The sequence below is a fragment of the Lagopus muta genome, chromosome 13 (assembly GCF_023343835.1).
Source record: "Lagopus muta isolate bLagMut1 chromosome 13, bLagMut1 primary, whole genome shotgun sequence".
NCBI lineage: Eukaryota > Metazoa > Chordata > Aves > Galliformes > Phasianidae > Lagopus > Lagopus muta.
In genome coordinates, this window is record NC_064445.1 from 16,640,889 (window position 1) to 16,666,891 (window position 26,003).

The window sequence follows — 26,003 nt, forward strand, 5'->3', positions numbered from 1 at the left end:
AAAACTGGACAGTTTTACATCAAACATGGGAAAGCTTTTCTATCGTGGCTTGCTCAGATCCTGTTAAAATGGTACCTTAAAACCTATGGGCTGTTGAGCTTTTATTCCAATGGAGAAACGATGTGCAGATGAAAATAAGTAGCCTGGACACACAAACCACCAACACCACCAAAATGAACAAAGAAAATGTGACACCAAAACAACCCCAAAACAGCTTTTCCCCCTCACTCCACTGCCCCCCCCCAAAAATATTCAAGAAATCCATTAATGTGTTAACCCCTTTCCAGCCTTCTCCTAGAGGAATCTGCTATATTTTATGAAAGCTGCAAGCAGTTCATGTGCATAGTAATAAACACTAAGAAAAGTGCAGCGAGAAAGCAGCTTTATAGCAAAATCTTTAGCTGTACGATGCTTAAATAGAGATACGTTAAATAGAGATACATTTAGAGATGAGTTAGTCAGAAGATTTAGCACAGATTGTACGGCAAACGTGAAAGGTCATTTCAGTGATGACTGACAAAGCAAGTGCATCTCGGTGAGGAACAGCAAGTATGGCTGTTGGGTGTTGGGCTCTGAGCTGTTTCCTCCTCACCTGGCAGTGCAGTCCTTGTGTGCTGCTGGAGGTGCTGCACTCTGCGCTTATGATCTGCGCTCGTTTCTGGGATGATGCATGCAGCAAGGCTGGACGTTGCCATCTGCATTTCTACCGAATGCAGGCTGATTCTGAAATCGGTTTGTTCGCAGTGGTAGATGGATAAGTGTGTTAGCTGGGTTGGCTTTGTTCGATTGTTTTGGTTTTGTTGTTTCTAATGTTCACAAACTGCTTTGTCGGTGTTGAAAGGAGCAGCCAGGCGGTTTTCCCTGCAGGGCGCTGCTGGGTTCTGTGTGGTGCAGCTGGGTGCTGTGGCAGCCTGGACTTGTGCAGCTGGCCAGCAGCAAAGCATCACAGCTGCATTTCCCCCAATGCCCTAAATTCCACCTGCCCCAACCTCTGCAGAAAGCAGTGTGGACAGTCTCAGGCCTGGTTTGGTTGCTGGAATAATGTGTGGAAGTGCTAAGCTCAAGGCACAACAACAAAGAGCATGGAGATCACGAAGCAGTGCTCCACACTGCAGGTACCTTTTCTATCTCCCATTTATTTCCATTATTTCCTTCCACTAACACTCTTGTGGGGAGTGGGTTATAAGTGCCTATTGTTGAAGTTTTCTTTAGAACTGCAGATTTGCTGACTCTGCAAATAGAGTATTTTTAAGAGCCATTGCAGCCGTCTTCTATCGAGGTGAATTATATTTCTGTCCTGTAAAGCACCACATACCTGGCTCAACTTGTTATCTTTCACCTTCATAAGAGTGCATCTGAATAACAGGATCTTCAAATGCGGCTTAGGAGGAAGAGGACAATATATGAATATAAACAGTTCTGTGAAAGCCCTTGTGAAATAAATAGGCAATACTTTTCGTACTGCAAAGGAACCGAGGAGCTGCTATTATGTGATGCTGTGTGCTGGTGCAGTGGCAGCAGGCAGCTGCTCTGCATTTTGAGTCACCGAGTGCCTTGCCAGTCAGCAGTGGGACTGCCAAGTGCCCCCTGCTCTGTGCAGGCAGGGCTGCCCCAGGGTAAGGGCATGGTGGGAAGAATAGGCAGGCTTAACGTTTGAGCATGGAATTAATTTTGTTACATTTAATTAACTATTGTAATCTATAAAATGTGCTGTGTAAAACAAACAAAATGAGAACAAATGACCATCTGTGACAATTCAGCATCTTTTTATTTTCATTTTTTAATCTCAGCTTTACTTTGAGGTAACGGGTAATCATCCCATTTGCTTTTCAGAGAAACTTATAGATTCTGATGAAACTTCTGTGTTAGATGTAAATAAAAATACAACCTGTTTGAGAAGGCATTCTGTGCCAGAGCCTTGGACTCCATGCGGAACCTCACTGCCGTTTTCCTTTTGATGCTGCCTTGGTCTGCAAATGTTCAAACGCAGATGTGTTGCATTAATGGAGGGCTGCAGATGCGTGCTCGGGGTGTCTCTCATTGCAGGCAGTTGTGGCACTGGTAGGAAACCAGAAGGCGTTCGTTAGGGAGAAGGCTATTGCTGTGTTATTTCTGATCATAAAGCAGGTGATGGGAGCCATCCTGGCAGAGAAAAACCTTGCTTATGGTTGTGCTTGTACTTATTTTGTAGCAAGTGTTTTGCTTTATGAAACAGGGCTTCAGCTACTGGAAATTTTAATGATAATCCCAGAATTGTAGGGGTTGGAAGGGACCTCTGGAGATCATCTCGTCCAACCCTCAGTGGAAACCACTTCAGCAAGTCAGCTTCTTGAATCTTACTTGAGCCTGCCAAGCCTTCCCTTGCTTGGAAAGAGCAGGCAGTTCAAATCTCTGAAAGAGCTCGACGTGAAAGTTACAGAATTCATCACACTGTCCAAAACTGGCACAGCAGTAGTGAAATAGTGCTCTGCGTGCTGATGCTTTCTAAGCACATCTGCTCTGCAAGTGTCCCTCTGAGATGACAGATTTGCCAAAAAATGCTTTGTGGTGAAAGAAGTCGGGATCGGCTCCCCGTGAATGAGGTGTAGCGATGCTGGCGTGCTGACTGGGCTGTCGCATCCATTAGGTGGTGTGTAAGCAGAGCAGTATGGGAGAGCCTGCAAGCTTCAGCTTGAGAAAAACATCAGCATCAATCCGCAGGACACGATCTGCCCACCTCGTCACTCGCCTGAACTCAGAGGAGCTGGTGCTTGTTAGCTGGATTGAGGTGGCAGTGTGTATGCAGTCGGACGCTTGCAGGAATGGAGCCCCATGCCTGGCTCTCTGTCCCTTGCCTTGGCAAGAATCAGTAAATCAGTGGAATAGATTAAAAGCAAATGGATTCTTTTGTTTTTCATAAAACGCATGATTTGTCCCAGAGCAAGCTGGACTCTCATTTACCTTTTCAAAGCTGGCTGCATTCCTTGACCTAGGGAGCTGGTTGGTAATTTTTAAGCTCTTACTCATAACAGACCCAGCTTCTCCCTGCTTTGTTCACATTGTACTGATAGCAATTATTTCCTGCTTTTTAGGAAGGCAAACAAAACACTGCTTTGAAAACAGTCTTAACCTTAGCAGAGGTATCAGTGTTTTCTCTACCTGGGTGAATTGGTACCTCCTGTGCCTTTCTGACTTGCACTCATTTTTGCAGGTGCCTGAAGTGAGGTGTGAAAACGAACAGATGTGAGCTGCTTCTCTGCTGCCTCCTGGGTGCCAGAGGCCCAACGAGCCGGACAGGGCTTGTGGAAAGTGGCTGGGCATACAGCTGATGGAGGAGATGGCTTGGTCACAGCACCAGCTGTTGCTGACTTTCTGCTATCCAATCTCTTTTTGCAGGAACAGCGAGTCTGCCTCCTTGTGCACCTTCCACCAGCTGGAGGAGCCCAGTCTTGATTCATGGGTGGCAAAATTCAATTTTGCCTGCACGACTGGAGTCCTGGAGCAGGAGCTGCGTGGCAGCTGCTGCCCTCCCCAGCACTGGGGCGTCCCATGTGCGGGCTGGAGGAGGAGGTTCTCCACACGTGCTGCTTAATTGCTGCCTCTCATGAAGCACAACCCCAATGAAAGGGGCTTCCTCATGGGCAAGATGGTACTCCTTTGTTCTCGCTCCTTGTCCTTGACCTCTTGTAAAAAATGTGTTATTTCTTCTAATTATTATCAGTGCTTTCAGGAGAAGAGTTGGGCTGAATGGAAGTATATTGCCATCAGTCATTGGAGTGCATGTAAAAAGCTCTGGCCCACTCCTGGCTGCACAGCACACAGTGAGCTCAGGCTGTCGTGCCAGCTGTACTCAGTGTGTTTTCCCTCCTGTGTGCTATGTCCTCGAGCAAACTCTTTTCAGCTGCTGACTGTACAAAGACAACAGGCGTTAGCTAATGTACTGGTGGAGCTGCTGCCTGATGCTGGTGGGTATTTTGGTGCTGTAGCCTGTTGAGTATATGTGATAATTGCTTTCCCTTTTGGTCTTTGAGGACAGAGGATGCAATTAGCATGTCCAGCATATTTTCTTTTATACATTCTCAAAATTGCAATTCTTTAAAGAACGTTGAGAAGTCATTAAACTGGGGCTTGGTTCTTATATTTTGAAATACCTTTGCTTTCTGAGCATCAGAAGAAGTTGCTTGCCCTAGCAGCTGCTCTGTCAGTATATTTGAATTCAGTTGTGGAATTCAAATGCAAGTACAAAATCCTATTGAAGTGTGCTAGAAACATTAAAGGTAACTCTTGAGACTTGGGGCAGTTCCTAAAGGACAGATGTCAGCCCTCAATTTGTCTTTCAGACAAGGCTGGAGAGACTTGCAGGTGGTGGAGATTTACATGTTAAACCTAAGGTGGGTTCTCATGGTGTATGGAAAACAATGTCTGTTGTGCTTCAAGGCTTACCAACATTTTATTTCTAGCACTTTGGCACTTCTGACTAACAGCACAGCCAACACACAGTGGCTACCTGGATGAAGGCTGCATGTTAGGAGAAAAAAGTGTGAGGGGCATACAGTGTCAGGTGTGTGTATGTGGGGCTGCGAGAAACACAGTTTTCCCAACTGGGGATGACCTGAGACTCTCCTGAGGTGATGCAGAGCTGCTGAACGTTGGTATGACCAAAGGCTGTATGCCCTTTTTCTACACATCCTGTAACGGTCCTCCTGTCTGCTGGCTGATAGAATCATAGGCTTGGGTTGGAAGGGACCTCAAGGACCATCAAGCTCCAACCCCCCCCCAGCAGGCAATGCCACCAACCTCCACATTTCATAGCAGCCCAGGCTGCCCAGGGCCCCATCCAACCTGGCCTTGAACACCTCCAGGAATGGACGGGGCATCCACAGCCTCTCTGGCCAGCTGTTCCAGCACCTCACCACTCTCATAGTAAGGAACTTCCCCCTGACATCCAACCTCAATCTTCCCTCCCTCAACTTCAAACCATTTCCCCTTGTCCTGCTGTCATCTCCCCTTTCAAGGTGTTGATTCCCCTCCTGTTTGCAGGCTCCCTTTAGGTACTGCAGGCTGCAATGAGGTCACCCCGCAGCCTTCTCTTCTCCATGCTGAACAAGCCCAGCTCCCTCAGCCTGTCTTTGTAGAGGACGTGCTCCAGTCCCCTGATCATCTCTGTGGCCTCCTCTGGACCCTCTCCAACAGCTCCCTGTCTTTCTCATACTGGGGGCTCCAGACCTGGACACAGTGCTGCAGATGGGGCCTCACAAGAGCAGAGTAGGGAGGCACAATCACCTCCCTGTCCCTGCTGGCCACCCCTCTGCTGATGGAGCCCAGGATCCCATTTGCTTTCCGAGCTGCAATGCACACTGCTGGCTCGTGTTCAGTTTTTCATCCATCAGGACCCCCAGGTCCTTCTCTGCAGGGCTGCTCTCAAGGAGCTCCTTCCAGTCTGTATGGATGCCTGGGATTCCTGTGGCCCAAGTGCCAAACCTTGCACTGTGCTGTGTTGAACCTCATCAGGTTCACCCAGGCCCACCTTTCCAGCCTGTCGAGGTCCCTCTGAATGGCTTCCCTTCCTTTCACTGTGATAACAGCACCACTCAGCTTGGTGTTGGCAGCAGACTTGCTGAGGGTGCACTGAATTCCATCATTGATGTCACTGATGAAGATGTTACAGAGCACCGGTCCTGGGCTCATGCTCATGTGTGGATGGATGTTTATTCCTTGCTGGGGCAGAGCAAGGTGCATTGTTTTGCATTGTTGCCCAGAGAGGTGGTGGAGTCTGCTTCCATGGAGATATTCAAGCCCTGTCTGGATGCCCACCTGTGCTGACCTATTAAGGGAGCCTGCTTTAGTAGGGGTTGGACTTGATGATCTCTTGAGTTTCCTTCCAACCCCTGCCATTCAATGATTCTGTAATTTCTTTCTGTTCCGAGGTTTTGCCGGCTCAGAAATATGTCTTCTGATGAGAACGTATTGGGATTATCATGAATTGGGAATAAATAACCAAAAAGAAGAAAGTATATAGCAGCCAAAAAAAAAAAAAAAAGTTGAATACCCTGATTTTCCTCATCTGTCAGTGCTGCTGAGAAACTCTGTGACCAACTGCCAGCTCCTGCAGGAAAAGGAGAAGAGAAATATCTTCATTTGGCTGTCTTGAGATTCCTTTGCCAAAAAAAAACCCACAAAAAACACAAAGCCCAAAACAAAAAAACAACAGCTTAAATGAATAGACAGTCTTTTGGCAAGATTTGCCCTGTGTAAACAACAGAAATAAGAAGATGGCTTCAGCTGTGCGTCAGTTAAGTTTCTTCTTCTATTTCCCAGCTCTGTTTCACCAGTGTTCTGGTTTTACAGAGATGCAACAAGACCCTCCAGACCTTGTTCGTCTAGCCTTGGGTCTGCTCAGTGACCTGCCTTAAGAAGCTGGTGTTCACCAACAGCCACCTCAGGTTTACAGCACTCATTGTCCTAATTATAGGCAGAAACTGTTGTCTCACATGCAACTGTATGGAAACTGTCAAAAGCTGACATTTAATGGCAGCCATGGGAGCTGGTGATATGCTGTTTTAGAGAAGGCTCTAAAAATACTCCATAAAAAGTAAATTTAAGATCTGTTAGTGCTGTAAGTATAACATTTTCAAAATCTCTGCCATCGCTGAGTTTCATCAGGGTTATTACTAGCAAAGGAGGTTTGGAACAAAGCCTGCTAAGATTTCTGCTCATGTCTGTAGGGCATGTAGCCATTAATTTACCAATTTTGATAGGATTTTTATCTAATAAAAAGAGAGGTGAGTAAGAGCTCGCACTTCATTGCAAACACAAAGGTGTAGTTATGACAACATCATCTCCAGTCCCTGTCACACAGCGGGGTGCTTGCTGGCGAGGAACAGACGTGGGGAGCTCTGCTGGCCGGGCAGCACTAAGGGGGCTGATGGAGGCAAACGGGGGGGAATTGGTGCTGGAGTCCATGAGTTACTGGAAAGGATGGAGAGAGGAACACAGGATGAGGGACAGTCTGTGCCCAGCAGCGCTTGATGGGTAGCAGTCAGTGACAGACACGGTGTCACTCATTGGGTATGTGAGGTGTTGGTTCTTCTGGCTGTTAGCTGAGCTCCCTTGGTGCTGTGGGATAAAGTGGGTTCAGGGGAATGGGGATTGCTCCTGAGGGATGCCCTGCATCGTGTAGATCTTGGTAGCAGATGTAACACAGAGCTGGAGGAGTGACGGGGGGGGACCCAGGAGCTGGAGGTCAGTGGTGCCTGGTGCAAGCTGCCTGCTTAGACCCTACCTCTGCTTATTGCTTCTAGTTTTCAGATTGGTGAAGGTGAGCAAACTGTGCCAGAAGGGGCTGAGGCTGCCCTTGTGCCCGGGGTTTTGGAGCTGATACTAGCTTAGAACAGGCTAGGTGCAGGGGAGGAGTCTCACCCCCCTCTGCAGAAACTGAGGGTCTAGTTTGTCAGCTGGGCCACTGCAGGTGGGAATGCATACGTGTGTTTTTCTTCTGTGAATGCCCTCTGGTGATAGGCCACTTTTAGTAGGAGATGGCTTTTGCCTTATATGTTCTGTAACCTTCTGGGGGCACTGGTACCAGCACACACTTGATGTCAGGTGGCTGTGTGTAAGTGTTGGCACTCTGCAATGTCCTCTCCTGTTCTTGGAGGTGGTGAAACATCAGTCAGGCACAGGAGCAGCGTTACTGCACTGTGCAAAGGGGTTGTTGTGGTATCTTTCTTCCATATCCAAACTGCAAAAAATGCATTGACTTTTGCTTGGGCAGCTGGCAGAGGGATGTAGCTGAAGTCTGGAGAGGGGAAGGTGGTTTTGGTAGCCAGCTTGGTTCTGCTACTTCTTATGGAAAGAGAGAGATTGCCTTCTGGAGGCAGGCCTGTGAATGCTCTTGCTGTATAAAATACATGCCAATAGGCTGAAGCAGATAAAAATATCTTGAATTCTGCCTTCAACGTTTGATGGTTCTCAGAACATTGGGATTAGAATACTAATTCCTTTCTAATAGAAAAGGATTGGGATAATTTATGTTTAATCAAGATTATGGCGTTGTTTAGACTTTATTAATAAACTTTTTCATGCCTTAAAAAATCTAGCTGTGTGGGCTGGAGTAGCTCTGAAATGCGGCCAACTGGCAGGCAGCATGCTGAACGCAGTGGTTTTATAAAGAGAAAATAATAGAAATCCTGGGAAAAGCAGCATTTTGCATGTGCATCTTGAAATCTGTGGAGTGTGTCTGTGTGCATTCGTGCTTGTGGTGGGGGAGATGTTTGTCACGGTGCACCTGCCTGGCTTCCAAGCAAGGAATTGGCTTGCAGTAAGAGTGCCATTCCCACCTCTGCCATTGCTGTTGAGCCACGGCAGCGCTGTGCTGCTGCAGCCCCCTCACAGCCCGTGCTTTTGGCAGCTTTTCCAGTAGATATTAGTGCATGCCCACAACGATGCTGTCAGCAGAAGTTGACCTGGCCATTTGGGAGTGCTGTAAGTGTGCAAACCAACTTGTGCCTTTGCACTTGGTTACCCTGCCTTCAGGTCTCCGGCACTCCATTCATTGCAGGTCCCTCCTCTGGATGAGACCTTTGGCATTCGCCACTGTCACCTCAGCTTTGTTTGAAAACATCTTCCTCTGTTTATGCCTAAGATGCATAGTCCACCTGCCCTTAGCTAAAATGAACACATGTCCCTCAGTTTAATTTGAAGATTCTACCGCTTACATATATTCCATAATTTTTCTCATTCTGACAAGAGCTTGACCTTTTTCGATGCAGATCATCCTTGCCTTTATTGCAAACCATCTTTTTCTTTCTTTTCTCCGGTGTTTGTGAGGCGTTCTATTTGTGTGTTGATGATTTGGCATCCAAACAGGTCAGTACTGCACTGATTTGTTCTGGTATGTGTATTCTCAGGAGCTATCTTTCCCTAGCAAGGTGGGGAGGAAATCCTCCTCCTCCTCAGAGGAATGTTGGCAGCTGAATAGCATTTGTGATTCATGTCTAATATAGGTGAGAAGAGCTGGTGTCTTAGAGCAAGCTGCAGGAATTGAGGAGCTAAGTAGAGCTTGCTTTTGATCTTTGTGGGTTTCTCATTGTTAGATAAAAAGTAAAGTTGTTAATTCATTTGATCAAACCTTCAGACCCTTTTTATACTACGGTTATTGGGTTAAACGTTATCTTAATCAGCTCACATTTCCACCTTTTCCTTCTGCAAGGCACTGCAAAAGCTAGACCAGTGTCTGTTTTAATGAAGCTTCAGCTAATGCTGAATAGGACAGGGCTGCTGAAGGAGCTATAAAAACGGAGGTAGTAATTACATGCAGTCCCATCATATTTAATGATGAAACCTGGCTGTAGGCTTTTTTGTGCTGGCGTCTGGACTATGGCTGCTCTTAAATTTTAGCCTCTTCCTCTGTTGGCACATGGCGTTTTCTGGTTGGTTTCTTCTCTTTAGTTAATTTTCTCAGCCACTGAGTGTTCCTGTTCTGTATTATTTGCCCAGATTTGGAAGAGCTGCAGGACTGAGTCTGATTCTCTGCTTCCATGCTGCAGTTGATCTCCTCAACTCTGTCTGGCTTTCCTGTGCTTAGAAATCATCAGTACTGCCCTGAAATGGACAAGAGGAGGGTTTTGTATCCACCTGCACTGCTGAAATTCCCATCCCTGTGGGGCTCACTTCTTGCCAATGTAAAATGTGTCTAACCAGTAACTGGCACCTTTTCTGCATTCAGGATTGCAGGATCTGGCCCTGAAACATGCGGGATGTTCATTTATGGTGGCAGCACGGCACGACGTGATTTCCTCAGATCTTGCTTTTTAAGAAGCAGCCCAGGAAATAACATTCCTGTGCCTATTTTAAAGGAAAGTTTGGGGTAGCCTGCAGTGTGGCCTGTAGTTATTTTACTTGGGTTTGAATTTTTTTATTTTTTAACTTCAATGCTGCCAGATGCTGTGCTATCCATACCCAGATGCTTAGTGTTCGATGTACGGGTTATCTCCACTCTGACAGCTCTGTATCTTCAGTGTCAGATACACTGCTCTTGCGTCAAAGTAGATTTACAGATTCTATTATATTCCTATTGAACAGCTCTTAATCTGGGCAGAGGAAAGCATGCTACAACCAGTGTGTTTTATCCCCTGATGGCAGTGTTAGAGCCCCTTTTGGCAGGAGCCAGTGTTCTGCTGCAAACAGTCCAACACCCACTCAGTTTTTCACACTAAAAATGTACCGCTGTGAAGAGTCAGGGGCTCCCTGTGCTCTCAGGCATGCCTGTAACTGAATAAAAGCCAGCAGCAGCGTTAATTAAAGGCCTTTGTATCACCTCAGGTACGTATCACAGGCCGCTTAATGTTCTTTCTGCTCTTGGACTGTGTTTGCTTATTGCAGTCCTCATGTAAATCGAATTGCAAGTCTGAACATAGAAGCTGTCCTCAGCCCCTTATTGTGTTTGCAGTTTTATTCTTGACATCACAGTGCCTTTAATAATTGAAGATCATATGCGTGAAGAAATGTAACTGCTCTGTGCATGAAAAATGACATTTGTTTTGCTTGTATGATTTTGCAAACAGAGTTACTGCATTATTTAGCCTCTTTTGAGCAGGATAACACAGGATACTTGCCCTTGACCTGTAAGCAATGGCACTGCTCTGTGTATGTAGCACCTTCTTATAATTAGCTGTTTCTTTCCTCCTTTAGTTGTATGCAGTATAATATATATTACCATTAAGTAGGTAGAAGCGTACCAACTACTGCAAGGATGTTCTGCAGTGAATGTGAATGGTCCCTGGTGGGTTTTTTCTTTTTTCTCCCCCCGTCTATCGCTCAGTTTTCTCCCACCAGCTGCTCTGACCTTGCATCAGCCTCCAGATTCACACTTCTCCCTACCTTTTTTCAATTGATCCCCGCTGTTAGTGCTTTGAATGCCATTGACACAACACTGTGGTTATTTGTGCAGCTCAGCAGTTCCACCTTGTTTCAGCTGCTGAAGTCTATCTCTCATCTCTCGTTCCTTTCTGTTTGTTAAAGAGAAAGGAAGGAGGAAAGTGAATTGGAATCCATCACTGGCAAGTATACAATTTGATTTGATTCTGTTTGAAGAGGGGGAGGACAGTGGCTCTTCCTTATGTGCATATGTAGGTCATGAAAATGTATAATCAGCTTACACTTGTATCCACACACTGCCAGCAAGTAATCCTGCTTAGCATCACTTTATGGGGTTTGGAGTCTTTCTGAAACTCCTGATCCCTGGCAATATTTAAATAACATGTTGTGATCACTGTTTGGCTTAATTCATATAGGAAGTGTGGATTATACAGATGCATCAGCATGGAAATGTACACACACACACACACACCGTGTACAAACACAATGCACAGAATCATTTTTGTTTGCAGACAATGAGCTGCAACCTGGGACCAGCAGGTGCAGCTCTCTGGACAGAGGTGCTCTTAGTCTCTGGAATTCTGTGTATCTGAGAAAGCAGAATCACTACAGTGATGATTTGCCATGCTATTTTTAGATGGAAAATTTGTTCTAAACCTAAGAAAACTGCCATGATTGTCCCATTTCTGCAAATAAAGCTCAGACAGCATTTGCTGCTTCTGTACTGGAGGATGAGACAGGTGAGATTTTTTCCCTCAGCTCACAGGGTCGTTAACCAGGAGGGCTCTGCCTTGCAGCTTCACAGTTTGAAAATAGCTCTGCAGGACTGCTTAGTATCACATGCAGAAGGCAACAGCAAATTTCTCTGTGCAGCGTGTCCAGCACCGCACAGTGTACTCTTGATGCCCATGTGAAGATACCTTTCTGTGAAGCCACAAAGCCCAGGGTGGTCTAGAAATCCTGCAGGAACCCGTGGCCAGGGCTGTGCTTAGACTTGTTCTGGGTTCTGGGCTATTTGTGAAGCTTTATCTGAGCCAAACAGAACGTTGTGGGCCTGAGGTCCTCTCTTAATCACCGTCACCAGTGGTGGGACTGCGAATACAAATCTCCAGTTGTCCTGCATTTTAAGCAACTACCTGTTTTTCCCCATCAGCTGTAGTATGGATATAGGACATTGCCTCTGTCCACCTTTGGCTGAATGCTTCTTTCCTGATGAATTTACCTGGGAAGCCCTCAAAGCAGGGGTCAGAAGCGTCACAGTGGCAGTTCTGAGTGAAGCAGCAGTCCTGGCCCGGCTTGCTCCAGCAGCCCATCGCATGGCGGGAACTGAGAGTGTGCAGAGAGGCACTGGGAGAAGCCCTGTTAGGGCCAGGTTTTGCAGGACTTGCTGTTGTGATGCACACCATTACTACCTGTAGCTCTGCACTTGTCTTTAACGTAACTCTCAGGAGAAAGTGTGATTTCCACTGTCAGAGAGATGGACTTGGATCTAAGAGAGCGCGAGTGAGTAAGATCAGCTGATAATGAATGGAGCAATTGAAAACATTCAGACTCCAGCCCTCACAGGTGTGTACTGCTGGTTCTGATAGCATGCAGTTAGCACTGCTGGTGGTTCTTGAAGAGATGTCAGAAACAGGCGCAGTGTTCCCAGGAAGAAGCCAGATTCTGATTCATGGCCACCAATTTCAGATGCACAGCATGCTTTCCAGATTGGAATCTGGTTCTCACAATGGTATCATTATGAATTTATATTAAAAGTCCTTTCCACTGGCATGAGAAATTGCTATTGCAATAACACCCATTCTATTGTTAACAGTAATTGAAGTAGCTTGAAAAAGAAAATACTAGCTGATATTTAAACTACTTATTATCAAATCAGAGTTTCTTAGATGAAATCGCTTAATTAAGCTGCACTTTATTTTCTGAGCATACAGATCAGTATTCAGTAGAGGTAAATAACACTCCTATGATTTCTAATACCAGCCAGCAAGTTCATTTCTTGAAGCATTGCTACAGTAACCGGCATTTTTGGAATGCTGTGTTCTGTAGCCAGAAGCTGATCTGCTGTGCAGTTGAAAAAGAGTTTTTAATTTAAAGCAGACAATCAGTCTTTGGAAGCTTCCAAATGCTGTTTTGTGAATCAAGGTTTCCCTTGTCTCCTGAAGTTACTCTTTTACATTGCCATGGGTATTGGTGCCTGGAAGTTTGGATGATTGCTGTGACAAAGACAAGTCATTATGGCGTATAATAAGTGAATTGAAATGTCTCCCTCCTCTTCTGCACGACTCTTGTAAGTGCCCTGCTTTGCACCAAGGGCCATTCAGAGAGGTAGCTCATGCCATCACAATGAGCACTCTTCAGCCTCCTTCATTTTTCATTGCTGCCTGAAGGGCTTTTGGGGATGAAGGTGCCTGTTGAATTTTATCCCGAGGAGGTGCAGCGATTCAGTGGGGCCACCTTACTGAACTGTAATTCAGTCATAAATATAAAGAAATGGTGTTTAAAAGATGTTAAACCTCTGATGCACGATGACAAAGGAAGAGTTGTACAGCTGATGGCTGGGAGTTGGTCCTAGAAATCCTCAGCCACGAGGCAGGCTGGCTACTCACCATCTGCAGGTAAAGAATTGTTCTCTTTCTCAACCCTGTGGTGTTCGATTTCTGCACCTGCCCCAAAATTCCCTTTAGGATTTGGACTCATCGAAATCTAGGATGTATTTCAGGTTATTAACTTCTATTTTCTGCATGTGGAGAGAGGAAAAAAAGCTTTGCCAGAAATGCAAGAGGGATTTGTTTGGATGATTGCAGTGTTCTTTGTGGTGTCCCAATAATTAGAGAAAATAATTACGTGAATCTCATTTTCAAAAGGCAGTTAGGTTCCTGAGCACTTAAATCCTATTGATTTCCTGAGGAGCACGCTCTCACAAATCACCCAGCCGCTGTGTGATACTTTGCCCTCTCACCTTTGCACAGCTCCATCACGGATTTCAAGCACGTGTTGTCACTGGTTTTTAGAACTCCTAATTAGATTCAAAGATAGGCTTGTTTTTATTAGAAGATTGTGATTTTTTAGGAAACAATTATTTAAGAAAGCATAACAAATGTGAGCGTTTATTCAGAGAGCATTGATCATGGTATATGAGTGTTGCTCTGAAAGTAGTGCATCCCATTTTGTTTTCTTGGCCCACGAGATCAGAGGTGACTGTTGGTGGTGTGGCAGTAGTGGTGGCACCTTCCCACCAATGTCCTGTTATGTTGTGTGGCCGTGTGACAGATGGCAGCAGTGGGACACTGACTCTTCTCATTGGTGACAGGTGACAGGATGAGGGGAAATGGCCTCAAGCTGCGCCAGTGTAAGTTTAGGTTGGATATCGGGACAAAGTTCTTTACAGAAAGGGTTGTTAAGCACTGCAGTGGGCTGCCCAGGGAGGTGGTTGAGTCACCATCCCTGGATGTGTTTAAAAACCATTTGGATGTGGTGCTCAGGGACGTGATTTAGCAGAGGGCTGTTGGAGTTTGTATGGTCAGGTTGTGATTGGACTTGAGGATCTTGAAGATCTTTTCCAACCTGAGCAATTTTATGGTCGGATGATTTGTGACAGAAAGATGTCTGACGTGGGAGTGTGTATGGAGCAAAGGGTGTCACGGAATTTCCCAGTGTGGAAAAAATGCACCCGTTGGCATTCACTGATGCTTGCTGAACACTGATGGAGACCAAACAGTGGATGTGAGTGCAGTGAGGGCTGGGTGGTGAATTTCAGCAGTGGTGACAGTGTGGGGCAGGGGGGAGACATTTTCATCAGATATTGCTTGTTTTATGGAGTTGGAGGCTTCTCAGTCTGCAGCTGCATGCATGCAGTTTTGATAGAACTGATAAAACTGCCACGTTAGGGAAGGTTTTGGCAAAAGGTACTCCGAGCAGCCAACTTTTGAAGAAGATGCTTAAATGACCAGGCTGATAAATCTTACGCTAATGAGTTTTTCAACGAGCTGGTTAGCAAAAAACAAACCCAAACCCAGCTATTCTTCGTTTGAATAATTCTTCCGCATCTTTCAATTTCAAGTCTGACAATTTGCAGAGCAATGAGGAAGTTTAAAGGGCTAAATTTTAGTGCAAGAACTGGCAGAGTACGGCACTTCCTTCTGCTGAGGGAGAAACTGTGCTCTCTGATGGAAATGGTTTCTGATTTATCTGGTCTCCTATGATTTTTTCAGTCATTAGTCCTAGGCCTGGATCAGAACAAAATCCTGTGATCCAAATGCTGAAAATCTGAGGGAATTTGGACCATGATAAATATTTTGCAGCTGGCTCACTCTGCTTATGAATGAGCTCTGCTAGAAAATCTGGCTCCCACAATTAAGTGATTTAGAGACCTAATTGCAAGGCAAAAGGGAATTGTAAGCTCCTATTTTTGTGGCAGCCAAGGTAATTTTAGATCCTGGATCCTGTGGAGCGTATGAAAATTATGGATCCAGACTTGGGCTTACAATGGGCTTTGTGCAACAACATCAACAAAAACCCTCATGAAACAAAATGCAGAGATGGAGAGCAGCCCACCCATGAGAATGGAGAGGAATGGAGAGCGGCTGGATTTATGTCACTGATGGCAGTGCTGGGCAGGATGCTCTGCAACTGCAGGGAACGGGGTGGAGAAAGGAGAGGGAGCTGGGAGCAACAATAGCCCTTGATTTCATGGTGTTCTTCACTGCTCTCCTAAGCAATTAGTAATGATTTATTGGATTGGGAGCCAAGGGTGAGATGAACCACAGTTTTCTAGAGTTTGCAATGTTAATCCAGAAGATTAAAGGATGAGGGAGCAGCAGAGCTGTGGCAAAGCAAAGTGGTTTGCAGGGGGTCACGCAGCAAATCAGGAGCTGGCTACAGCTTAGCATCAGTGCCAGACAGCCCTGCAGCTGGAGGGGAGTGGAGCAGTGTGTCCTGCTGCTCTGTGGGCCTGTGGCGTGGTGCTGCTGCCTGAGAGCCAGCGCTGGGGAGCTCTGGAGGGCGAAACGTGGCTTGGTTGGTGAGAGGGAGGCTGGAGGTTCTGCAGGGCCATGTGAGCCTGCCGGAGGCTCTGTGCTTGGCCACTCGCTCATTCTGTTGATTTTCTTTTGCTGTACAGTTGTGTAACACTTCAGGGAGCAGAAGGGTGTGTAGGAGCAGGATGGCTCCTGCCAGATGCACAGATGGTTGGAGAACAAGCCACCCTCTGCAGCCGCACTGGGGTTTCTGTGTTTCTTTTTTTTTCTTTTTCTTTTTTCTTCCTCCCTTCCCTCCCCCCCCCCCCTCCTTTCTTTCACATCACAGTATTAAATTGGGTATAGTTTAAACAGCAATAACCAGATCCCTGCCACCACTTCCTGGGGCTGTGTGCCAGCATGCTCCCTGCGCACGCAGCCCAGATCCGGGGGTTTGGCAGTGCTGTTCCTGGGGGCTGCTCTGGTGCTGCCAGGCTGTGTGCAGCAGGGAGGCTGGTCCTGCTGCTCTTTGCGCTCGTTGTTTTTTGTGGAGTCCCTGCCACGCACAGAAGGGTGGAGATTCCCTTAATCTTTCCAGAAACTGCCTTGGTTCTTGCTCCTTCACCAAGTGTTGCTGCCAAGGCACAAAGCTTTGGTCTGTCATTTGTGCAGCATAGAAAAGGTATAGTTCAGTCTCTTCCCACCCCCTGGGAACTAAAGGAGCAGTGTGAGGGCTTGAGGCGACACAAAGAAGACGGCAAAGGGAACAAGATGCAGCAGTGTCATGAGATACCTTGCCACAGTTTGGGCTTATTGCTGCCTCAAGTGCTAACCTGAACAGAGCCTGTCTGGTGGAGAAGAGTTGTGGCACATTCCTGGAAGGCCAAGTACTGTGTGGCTGTCACCTCACAGGATAACTTCTTTCCTGTCCTTTCCAGATGTTTCTGTACAGGTGATTTCCCATTAGCAAGGAGGTAGGTGCAGACAGCAGTTTTCCTGTGGGAGCCTTGATGCGTTGTTGTTATGGACAGAAATGAACTTAAGTGCAGTTTATCCCCGAGTTAAAAAGAAATATAAAAATATAGAGTTAAACATGTTATTTTGCATAGTGGAGTGTAGGTGCGCATATGTGCATACGTATATAGAATCATACTCATTTTTAAGTTTCCTTGGCCATGAATGTTTTCACAGTGTTTCTGTTACTGGACTGACTGATCACAAGGGCTGCTCTGGAGCTGCGGTTCCTTGCGCTCTGCTCTCCCAGGTGCGACCAGAGGGAAAGGCTGTGTGCATGGCTGTCCTGCAGGAAGCTGCTGGGTGCCGCTTGCTGGGTGGATGCCCACAGATGGCACTGTCGTGTCCTGATGTGTGCAAGCAGCTGGCCCTGCTGTTGTATGCAGTGCTGGATGAGGCAGGGTCTGCGGGAGCCATAGGCCACCCCATTTTGTCTTCCCTGCACCGCAGGCTCCTGCCTGGCAATGGGGTGCCCTGACAGCATCTGTGTACCTCTGCCTTGGCCTCGTGGAAGGGTGGTGGCTGGCTGGGGATGGCCACAAGTGCTGGGGGACAAGAGCTGGAGGTGTCTGGTGTGAGCATTTGCACGGTATCTGGAGAGAGGTTGGGTGAGTGGTGGGAGGGATGGCAAAGGCAACGTTCCTCTGGAAGGAGCAGGGTCGGGGCAGACAGGCCAAGTATTGACTCCAGCGATGATGGAGTACAGGGTGGGAGGACGCCGACAAATATGCAGACATAACGACACTGCGGCTGGGCTTACAAATTAGTTCTGCATAGCGTTCATTCCAGTGCTCTGTGACTTAATTTTAAAAAAAGAAAGCCTCATTGACCTTGGTTGCGGGCTATGGAGGTCACATCCAGCCCCAGGGCTGGAGTCGGGCACAAGGATGACATTGCCAAACTGAGTTCGGAAGAACTTGCCCTTGTCACAGCCTAGAAGAACAATTTGCAAATAATTTGGGGCTGGCATTGCAGTTACACCCTCTCCTGGTATTACTGAACTTAGCCAATGCATTTTGAAGTTAGAAGAGGAGTTAGAGTCCCAGCAAATTCCCTTTTAAGGAACTGGATGAGAGGAAAGGATGTATCCATCCTCTCTCCTCAGCCTGGTATGGAGTCCCTCCTTTCAGTTCCTGAGCAACTTGTCACCCTGCCAGAAGCCCTTCCTAAGCAGGAGACCCAGACCTGCTGCAGTGCAAATAGCTGAACTTGCACTGGCAGTGAGAAAGCATCTAAGTATAAAATGTTCCCTCCTTCCTACCAAATGATGGGAGGTTTCCATTTCAGGAAGGAAGTGTGGGTCTGTTCTGACACACCTGGGGGTGGGAGAGCCCCGCGGCCTAATTATTGCTACACGCCTCTGCTCTGCAGTTGTAGACTGTAAACAGAGCTGATCAAATGATGGTGTGGGAGAGGAATTATTTAAAGTGAGTTTTAATAAATTATAAATAATGTAGGACTTGTTTCTGTTTAACAAACTCTGTTTAACCATACAGTCTTTCCAGGCTTCTAAGCACAGCGTCATGTCAGTAATACCCATGTGAGTACCTGCACTGACCGGTGAGTGTTTTGTGGCCATGCTGAATTTAACTGCAGTGTGTGCTAATAAGATCTACAGTCCCAGTTAAAAATCAGGGTTTTGTTGTTCTGGATAGTAGGTAGTGGGTAGTTCTTCTCTAGTTGCATCGGATGTTCTGCAAAATGAAAATTCAGTGACTTTTTCATCCTTTGGAAGAGGAGGAAGATATCAAGTCCTGCTTGCAACTGCTTTGTTGGTCAGACTTGGGGAATTAAGGGAACTGCTGTAGATACGGGTTCCATCGCTCTGTCTGAATCAGCAGTGCACACAGTATGGTTTGCTCCATGCAGTTTCACAAATGGGCCATGAAATAAGAGATTTTGAGGAGTGAGGCAAGCCAAAGCTGTTCAGATGAAAGCAGCTCTGCAGGGACACGTTGTGCTCCATCCCTCAGCTGTCCCGGACTGGATGATAAAGGTGCCGTGGAATTTGGGGCCGTGGAAGCCATTGAAGTGAGTGTAGCCAGGATTGCATTACATGCTGCGCTAGAAGTGCAACATTGCTTTATTATTGAATGTAAGAGTTCTGTTCACAGAAGCGTAGATATTGCTTTCCATTTGTTCCCCAAAAGCATGAAGAGTCTTAACATATGATTGGCTGAGGTCTTGGGGTAGATTGAGTTCTTAAAAAATGACATGTAGCTTAGCTGTTACAGAAAGGAGCCAAACAGCATGAGTCAGAAATTGCACTTTACTGGAAGTTTGAAATCTACAAATCTCGGTGTCTCAGCCCTATCCCTGCGCGTTTCCTTGCAGCAGGAATAGCGTGCTTCCCTGTCCCCAGGGTCGTTGTGAGGATAAGGGATAAGTACGGAGCACAGCGCGATCTGTTTAGATAAGCTGACTGATTCAGTGGGGATTTTGTTGTGCTTTTATCCTAACAAAATCACAGAATCACAGAATCACAGAATCACAGATTCAAAAAAATCAGTTTCAGACAATGCAGTACAACTGGCTGAAGATGAGAACACCAAGAAATAGGTGTTCTCTCGTACCCGGAGACTACTGAGCCATTGCTTACTTTATTTAGTAGATACTGGAGAGGTAGAGCAAAGCTCTGCTGTTGCCTCCCAGCAAGTGACCTCAGTCATTTAAGCTGCAACATATGACTCGGAGGAAGTATTTTGCAAAAACAGATGCACAGAAAGTCAATTTCCTATTCATATTTTGTTGTGGCAATTGGTGCTTTAAAGAGATGGCAGACTTAAATTAGCTGGAAAAGTGACATCTTTAATTAGGAAAGCCTCTCTGCCAGCACATTGAACACTTGCCAGATTCTCAGCATTTAGGGACCATTGATTGCCAACAATGGCAGCTAAACTGCTTCTGGGTAGAAACTAATTGAATTTCCTCAAGTTAAAATGAGGATCTGTAGTTGAAGCAAGATGAACTCCTCTGCTTGCTCTCGTTTTACTTACAGCTGTCATATTCTTAGCACTCCAGGGGCCCCGTTGCATTTTGGCCAGTGGTGCCTCGGTCATTCTGAGACTCTGCTGTTGCCATTCATAATATGCATCCATGTCTGCACTGATTTATTCCCATACCGTTTTGGTGACCATGTTCTCCAGAGATTCTTTTCCTGGGTTGGGTTGCTTTTATTTAATATGCTGCTACCATATTGGGTCTGGGGAAGCTGACACGGAGAATGGAACTGCATCCTACTGCTTGAACATCATGGCCAAACCAGTCTCCTGCTTACTCAGGGTGGGTAAAGTTGTGGTGGGTCTGATCCCTTCCATGTGAAAGCTGAAACCAGAGTGCACCATGGTGGAGTCTTGTGTCAGAAGGAGTGCTACCTTTGCTTGGCTGCAGCATGAGCTTTGGCCATAATTCTGTCTTGTATCAGTTCCTTGGTCTCAGGTGAAGCTCCTTTGCAGCCAGTCTGCAGTTTGAGCTGTTGCTGCCCATGGATCCCCTGTGTGGAAGCTACAAATGAGCTCAAACTGGCTCCATTGGATCTCTGCTTATCTCCATCTGCCCTTCTCAGAGGTTTTAGAGATTTTAGAGGACAGTCTGCACAGTTTGGAACAGATCTCTGTCTGAAGTTAAAGTACAGGGCTTGTCTTGGTGGAAGGAGCCTGGAGGAGGATGGTTTCGTTCCAGTCATCTGCCAGGTCTGCTTATTAAAGCTGTTTGGTCCTGCTGAACTCAGCGCTCTGTGGAAGTTTGTTTGTTGGTCTGTTTCCCACGTAGAAGCTCAGCAAAGCTAGAACTTAATTTTTGATCAAAATGGAAGTGTTTTTTCGACGAGCTTACTTTATTCCCATCTATAAGAGGGCTTTGTTTTCCTGTTCAAACATTCAAGAACGTTTTGCAGAAGAGCGGCTCTGGGTGGCCTTTGCTCCCTGGTGGCCAGCAGGCAGGAGAAGGGTAAAACTTGTCAGCAGCGTCATTCTGTGTCCTCGGGAAAGGCAGCTTTATTGCTGTGTCGGCTGAGTCCCTGGTGGGCAGCGGCTCCCAGCTGCTGTCTGCTTCACAGTTCATGTTTAGAATGTGGCCTAAAGGTGTGGGATTGTCCTTCAGCCCAGCCTGGTCCTGTGCCTCTTTGTGCAGCGAGAAAACCAGCGAAACCTAAACAAGTAGTAAGCATCCAAGTCTGCCCAGTGGGACTGGGTTTGCTCTGTTTGCTGCTGCCCATCAGTCTATTAAGAAAGAAAATAAATTGTTGGGTTGAGTGAAAAAATGAATCAGATTTTAAATTTTTAGCTGGAGGGAGAATTCAGACAAAACTTTCACTAGAAAAAATCCTTTTGTTATTTCTATTTTTTTTTTTTACCAGCTCAGGGTAAGTTATTCAACTCCCTCTGTTACCCTCCAGCATTAGTTCACAGCAGAAGGATTTTGTGAGATGTATGTGCTCTTTTCAGAGTACTTTATAAGTGCTTTATTCCTCCTTGCTTCTGTTATGAATACAGTGAAAATGAAAAGAAGGATCCCTGTGCCTCTCGTAGGCCCAGCATCAGGCAGCAGTTCCTGCCTCCCTTTCTGACTGTGGGTGGGAAACCTGGAGTTTTATGAAAGGATGATCTCTGGAGATGCTAAAGGAGATTTTCGTCACTATGGAAAAGGTCAGCAAACATATTGCCAGGGAATTACATGGTTTGGTCTGGTCAAAGACAGAGGCCTTGGAAACAAAGCAGAGTGTGGAACAAATGACAGCAGAGTGTAGTTTTGATGAATGTTTCACTATGCTGTGTAAACTTCTGAAGTTGGTTGTGTGATGCCAATGAAAGAAGAAACAACTGATAAAGGTAAGTTGGATGAATTAATGCAGCTGGGAGCTGTAATGATGAGAAACGGATAAGGCTCTTGGTGCTCTGTGGCTGAAGGAGTGCTGAAGCTGGCTGTCAGTGAGGTGAAACAGGAGCTCTTGCTAACATCGACAGTCAAAACTGCTTTTCACAATGCTATTGAAGATTAACCCATTTCTTTTGCCTGTTGAATTTTCCGTTTGAAGCTTGTAGTGTTGGCTGAGGATTTTAAGAAGCTTGTTCAGACCTATGAGATTGGTAACGTGAAGAAGTTGTCTGTGTGTGCAGCCCCAAGCACCCATTCCCTGCATGGGGCTCTGGAAGGAAAGTCCTGTCTGGCTCCTCTTTCTTGCAGACGTGTCCTTACACATCTTTAAGCTCCACCAAATGGTATTCTTAAAGTAAAGGTGCAGTTAGCTTATCCAAAGAAGTTTAGCAGTAGAAAGTCAAGAAACTTTCAATCAAGAATAGAGTTTAATAAGGTCCCAAGATCCCCAATTAATTTTCCTTATTATTTTTTTATATACTCATCAATTCTGGGCCACCACTGCATTGAATGTCCTTTAAAAATAATTAATACTGCAATCCCTAAGCACTTGCAAGGTAAATAAGTTTAAAAGTTGAACCGTGGTAGTGGTAAAGAAATAGAAACTGCTATTTCCTGTTCTTCCTATATATAACTGTGGGCCCATATAGCTAATAAAACATTTCTGGGCAGATCTGGATCGATTTAGAGATAGCAGCTGAAGCAGGGATTGAATTGCAGCTGGATGCTGTTGAAATTGTACAAGCTCTCTTCTTGACGTTTTTTATATTCCAGCTTCCTCTTGCTCTTCTCCTCTTCCCTATAAAATCTTGTATTATCTGCAGGTTTTGACGACTGACTTTTTCTAATCTGGATTGCTTTTTGTTTTACTCCTTGAATAGAGATTAAGAAAATTTGAGTGTAATAATCGACAACCAAATTATGTAAAAGGAACAGCAAGCTCAGCTCAAATGTGAAGCACGGTGGTCTGAACGCCTGAGCCATGGGGCTGCGGCCCTCAGCAGCGGGCATTCCCTGCAGATCAGCTGGGCATCCTGCTCCATTGAAACTGCAGCCTTTGCTTCGCCGCTGGGTGACCAGAGAACCCAATTTATGTCTTGGCGACAGAGAACTTGGCTGAGAAAACTGATTGCTTGCAGCATCGAGAATGTTATGATGAGTTTGAAGTCTGGCTATTAAAGGCAGCTCTTCTTAATGTCTGAGGAAGTATCTTGTATGGAAGATGGAGGCTTTAAATGCTCATATCTGGCTTTTTTTGTGGAGTTAATCTATTTTTCCTGTGAAGTTGCTTTTTTCATCCATTCGGCCTGTCTGAGCCAAGAGGAGGAGGGCCTTGCTGCCTGTGTGCACGCTGCAACCCAGCAATGTGTGCATTAGAGTGTATCAGTGGATGAGCGAGACTGGGTTTCTTCATTCTGCACAGCTAAAGCAGAGCTCATTTTAACCGCGTGATTCGTCTGAAATGTTCAGGTGGGCCTAAAATTTCAGACTTTTCCATCTTCCAGTCACTGTAGGCAGATTTCTTTCTGAATAAATGCATTGTTTTGCTTTTGAAATCAGCCAGCACAAGCGCTTCATTTTCACTTTTTGTTGATTCCAGCCTTGGTGACTTGCATACGTCAGAAATTTCACAACTTCAAAATGTGCCTACCCCTACAAATGACTTATTGATAGAAGAAGGTTAATTTGGCTCCCTCCAGCTTTTTGTCTCTCTCTTTCTCTTTCTCTCTCTTTTTTTTCTTCTTTTTTTCCCTCTACTTAACTACTAAAAACAATTTCTGTTCAGAAACTGTAAGTTTCAGAAGGTTCGGGGTTTGCTTTCTCTGCTGATTGCATGTGCTTGGTGCGCTGAGCTGAGGAGCAGGTTCACAGCTCTGTTGTTCGTAGGAACGCTGAGGAGATGCTTCCCTCTCTGGCTGATTCATCTGCTGTTAACCACTTATGTTTTATTCAACTGAAGGTTCAAGTTCAACAGTCTGATATTTTTTGAAATAGTGAAGAAAATATTTTTGACCTCTGCGTTTGCAGTAAAATTTCCAGCAATGACCTTTTTCTTTTTTTTCCCCCTTCCCTCGGTCTGATTTCCCTCCTCTCTTGAATTTCACCAGCCGTTTTCTTTGCTTTCTCCACGCGTTCTGTCATCTCGCTTCTTAATTACGGCTTTCTTTCCAGGCTGGATGTGTGAGGGACCTGAATCCCAACTTGTGGGTAACGGTGTGGACCTCACAGGGGATGGGTCGCTAGCGATCCATTACCAGCGTGCTCACAAGTGAGAGCAATAGTGTAACAAGTTGTTTCCTTGCAGAAAGCAGCTTCCCTCAGGGAGCAGCACAGTGGCACCTAGGTCCCTTGTCCCATGGAAGGTGATGATGCAAAAAAAACCAAAACAAAACATTGCTCTCATTGTGGCAATTTTAGCCTTGCTTCTCTTGTTTCGCTGCCTTCTTTGGAAGCAGTTCTGAGCCATCTCAGGAGAGGGCTCTGTGCTGAAATGTGCCTGTATGACAGTTACCTGCCCATGGCTGCCTGGAGTTTTCCTGCTAAAAGGAGGTGTGCAAACTCCTTGGAGCCAGGACAAGCTCCTCTCAGGGTCCTCCTTCTTTGGCAGGGACAGACACTATGGGGATGCCAGGTAGCAGCTGTTTATTTTTTTGGGCAAAGTCTAAAAGATAAAAGTGCAAGGCTGCATTTGAAACTCCTTGTGAGCAGGAGGATGCCTGTTGCTTCAGCAGGCTCAGCTGCTAAGGCTGCTGGACTTGGGGAACGCACTGTGCTGACACCCTATGCAGGAAACTGTCTGCCTTTGTGCAGTGTGAGTGCACCAGTGATGTGCACAGCGGCTGTGAAAGGAGCTGCCAGGACAAAGGACAAGGAGGATTTCATCCCTAATATGTATGAGTTTGTTGTGCTGTTATTGTTTTGCTTTTTTCATTCAGATTCCAGAATTAATCTGCGTTGACCCAGTACTTGAAACACTTTTTCAGTGCCTTAGAGATGTGATAAACATCTGACAGATGTTTTGTATTTTTTCCTTGTCTTCTAGCATCTACCCAAATATGCAGAGCTGCTTGAGTTCACAAAGTGTGGTCACAGTGGGATTTGTTATGATATCTCTCTGTCCCCATCATTGCAGAGATCTTATACATTGAATAAGACCTTTTAAAAATGAATTTGACAAAGAAGTAATTAAAAGCAAAGAATAAAGGTTAACACAGATTTGGTATAATTCCTCTAAAACTGCAGTTCTTGGCTAGTGCTTAAGCACAAGTGTGTTTTACGCAGTGAGAAGAACCACAGCTAACGTTTTATTGGCACTTTGATTACCTGGCTTTTTCAATCCAACAGCAGAGTAGCTTTAGGGGGGGGGTGGGGGGTGTTTTCTACTCTTTTGCCACTAATTTGGGCAAGATGACAAAACACTACGTTCCATGCAAAGTGAAAATGGGGTTTTCCTGTTGCTCAACCCCTTGCTAAAGCTCACAATCAAAAATGCTTTTTTTGAACCCTGTCCACAAGTCTTACAGGTCTTAGTCTGGAGAAGAGGAGACTCAGGGGAAACTTCATTGCACTCTACAACTTCTTGATGGGAGGTTGTGATGAGGAAGGTTTTGACCTCTTTTCCTATACAACAAGCAGGACCTGAGGAAATGCCACAAGTTGTACCAGGAGAGGTTTAGGTTAGATATAAGGAAAAGCTTTTTCTCTCATAGAGTGGTCAGGCACTGGGATGGCTGCACAGGGAGGTGGTGGAGTCGCCGTCCCTGGCAGTGTTCAAGAGGCGCCTGGATGAGGAGCTGCAAGATCTGGTTTAGTGCTTGTGGTAGCAATGCTAATGGGAGGGCAGTTGTACTGGTTGATCTTGTAAGTCCTTTTCAACATTGTGATTCTATGATTCTGTGATAGGCTGGTGGGAGATGGGGAGAAGAGAGAATGGGAATGAGAGAAGAAAAAAGAATTTCAATTTTTTTTTCAGACTCTGTGTTGTTCCTTTAGCTCTCTGGAATGCCACAAAACTTTTTTAAGCATCTACCATTTGTTACTTGACAGAGAGGGGCTGAGAGTCTGAGACTTGACTTGGCATTTTGTGTGCAACAGGCTGACAAAATCAGTGCAACAACAAACCTACCAGAAATTACATGAAAAAGAATTATGAAGACACGAAATAACTAACAGATTGCTCATAGCCTATATTCCTAATTCAGTGATAAAGGACTGGAAAGAGGGAGTTGCTGGAATTGTGTCTCTTGTCTTTGCAAAGGAGTGGACTTTTTTGAACCTCAGGGTGGGGTGGACACCTGGCTG

At 45.8% G+C, this 26,003-nt stretch overlaps 1 protein-coding gene across 8 annotated transcripts in view; it reads left to right on the top strand.

Moving 5' to 3' along the window:
• Nucleotides 1-26,003, top strand: part of IL1RAPL2 (interleukin 1 receptor accessory protein like 2) — a 335,478-nt gene that overhangs the window by 47,627 nt on the left and 261,848 nt on the right. The gene's annotated exons all lie outside the window — the stretch shown is intronic.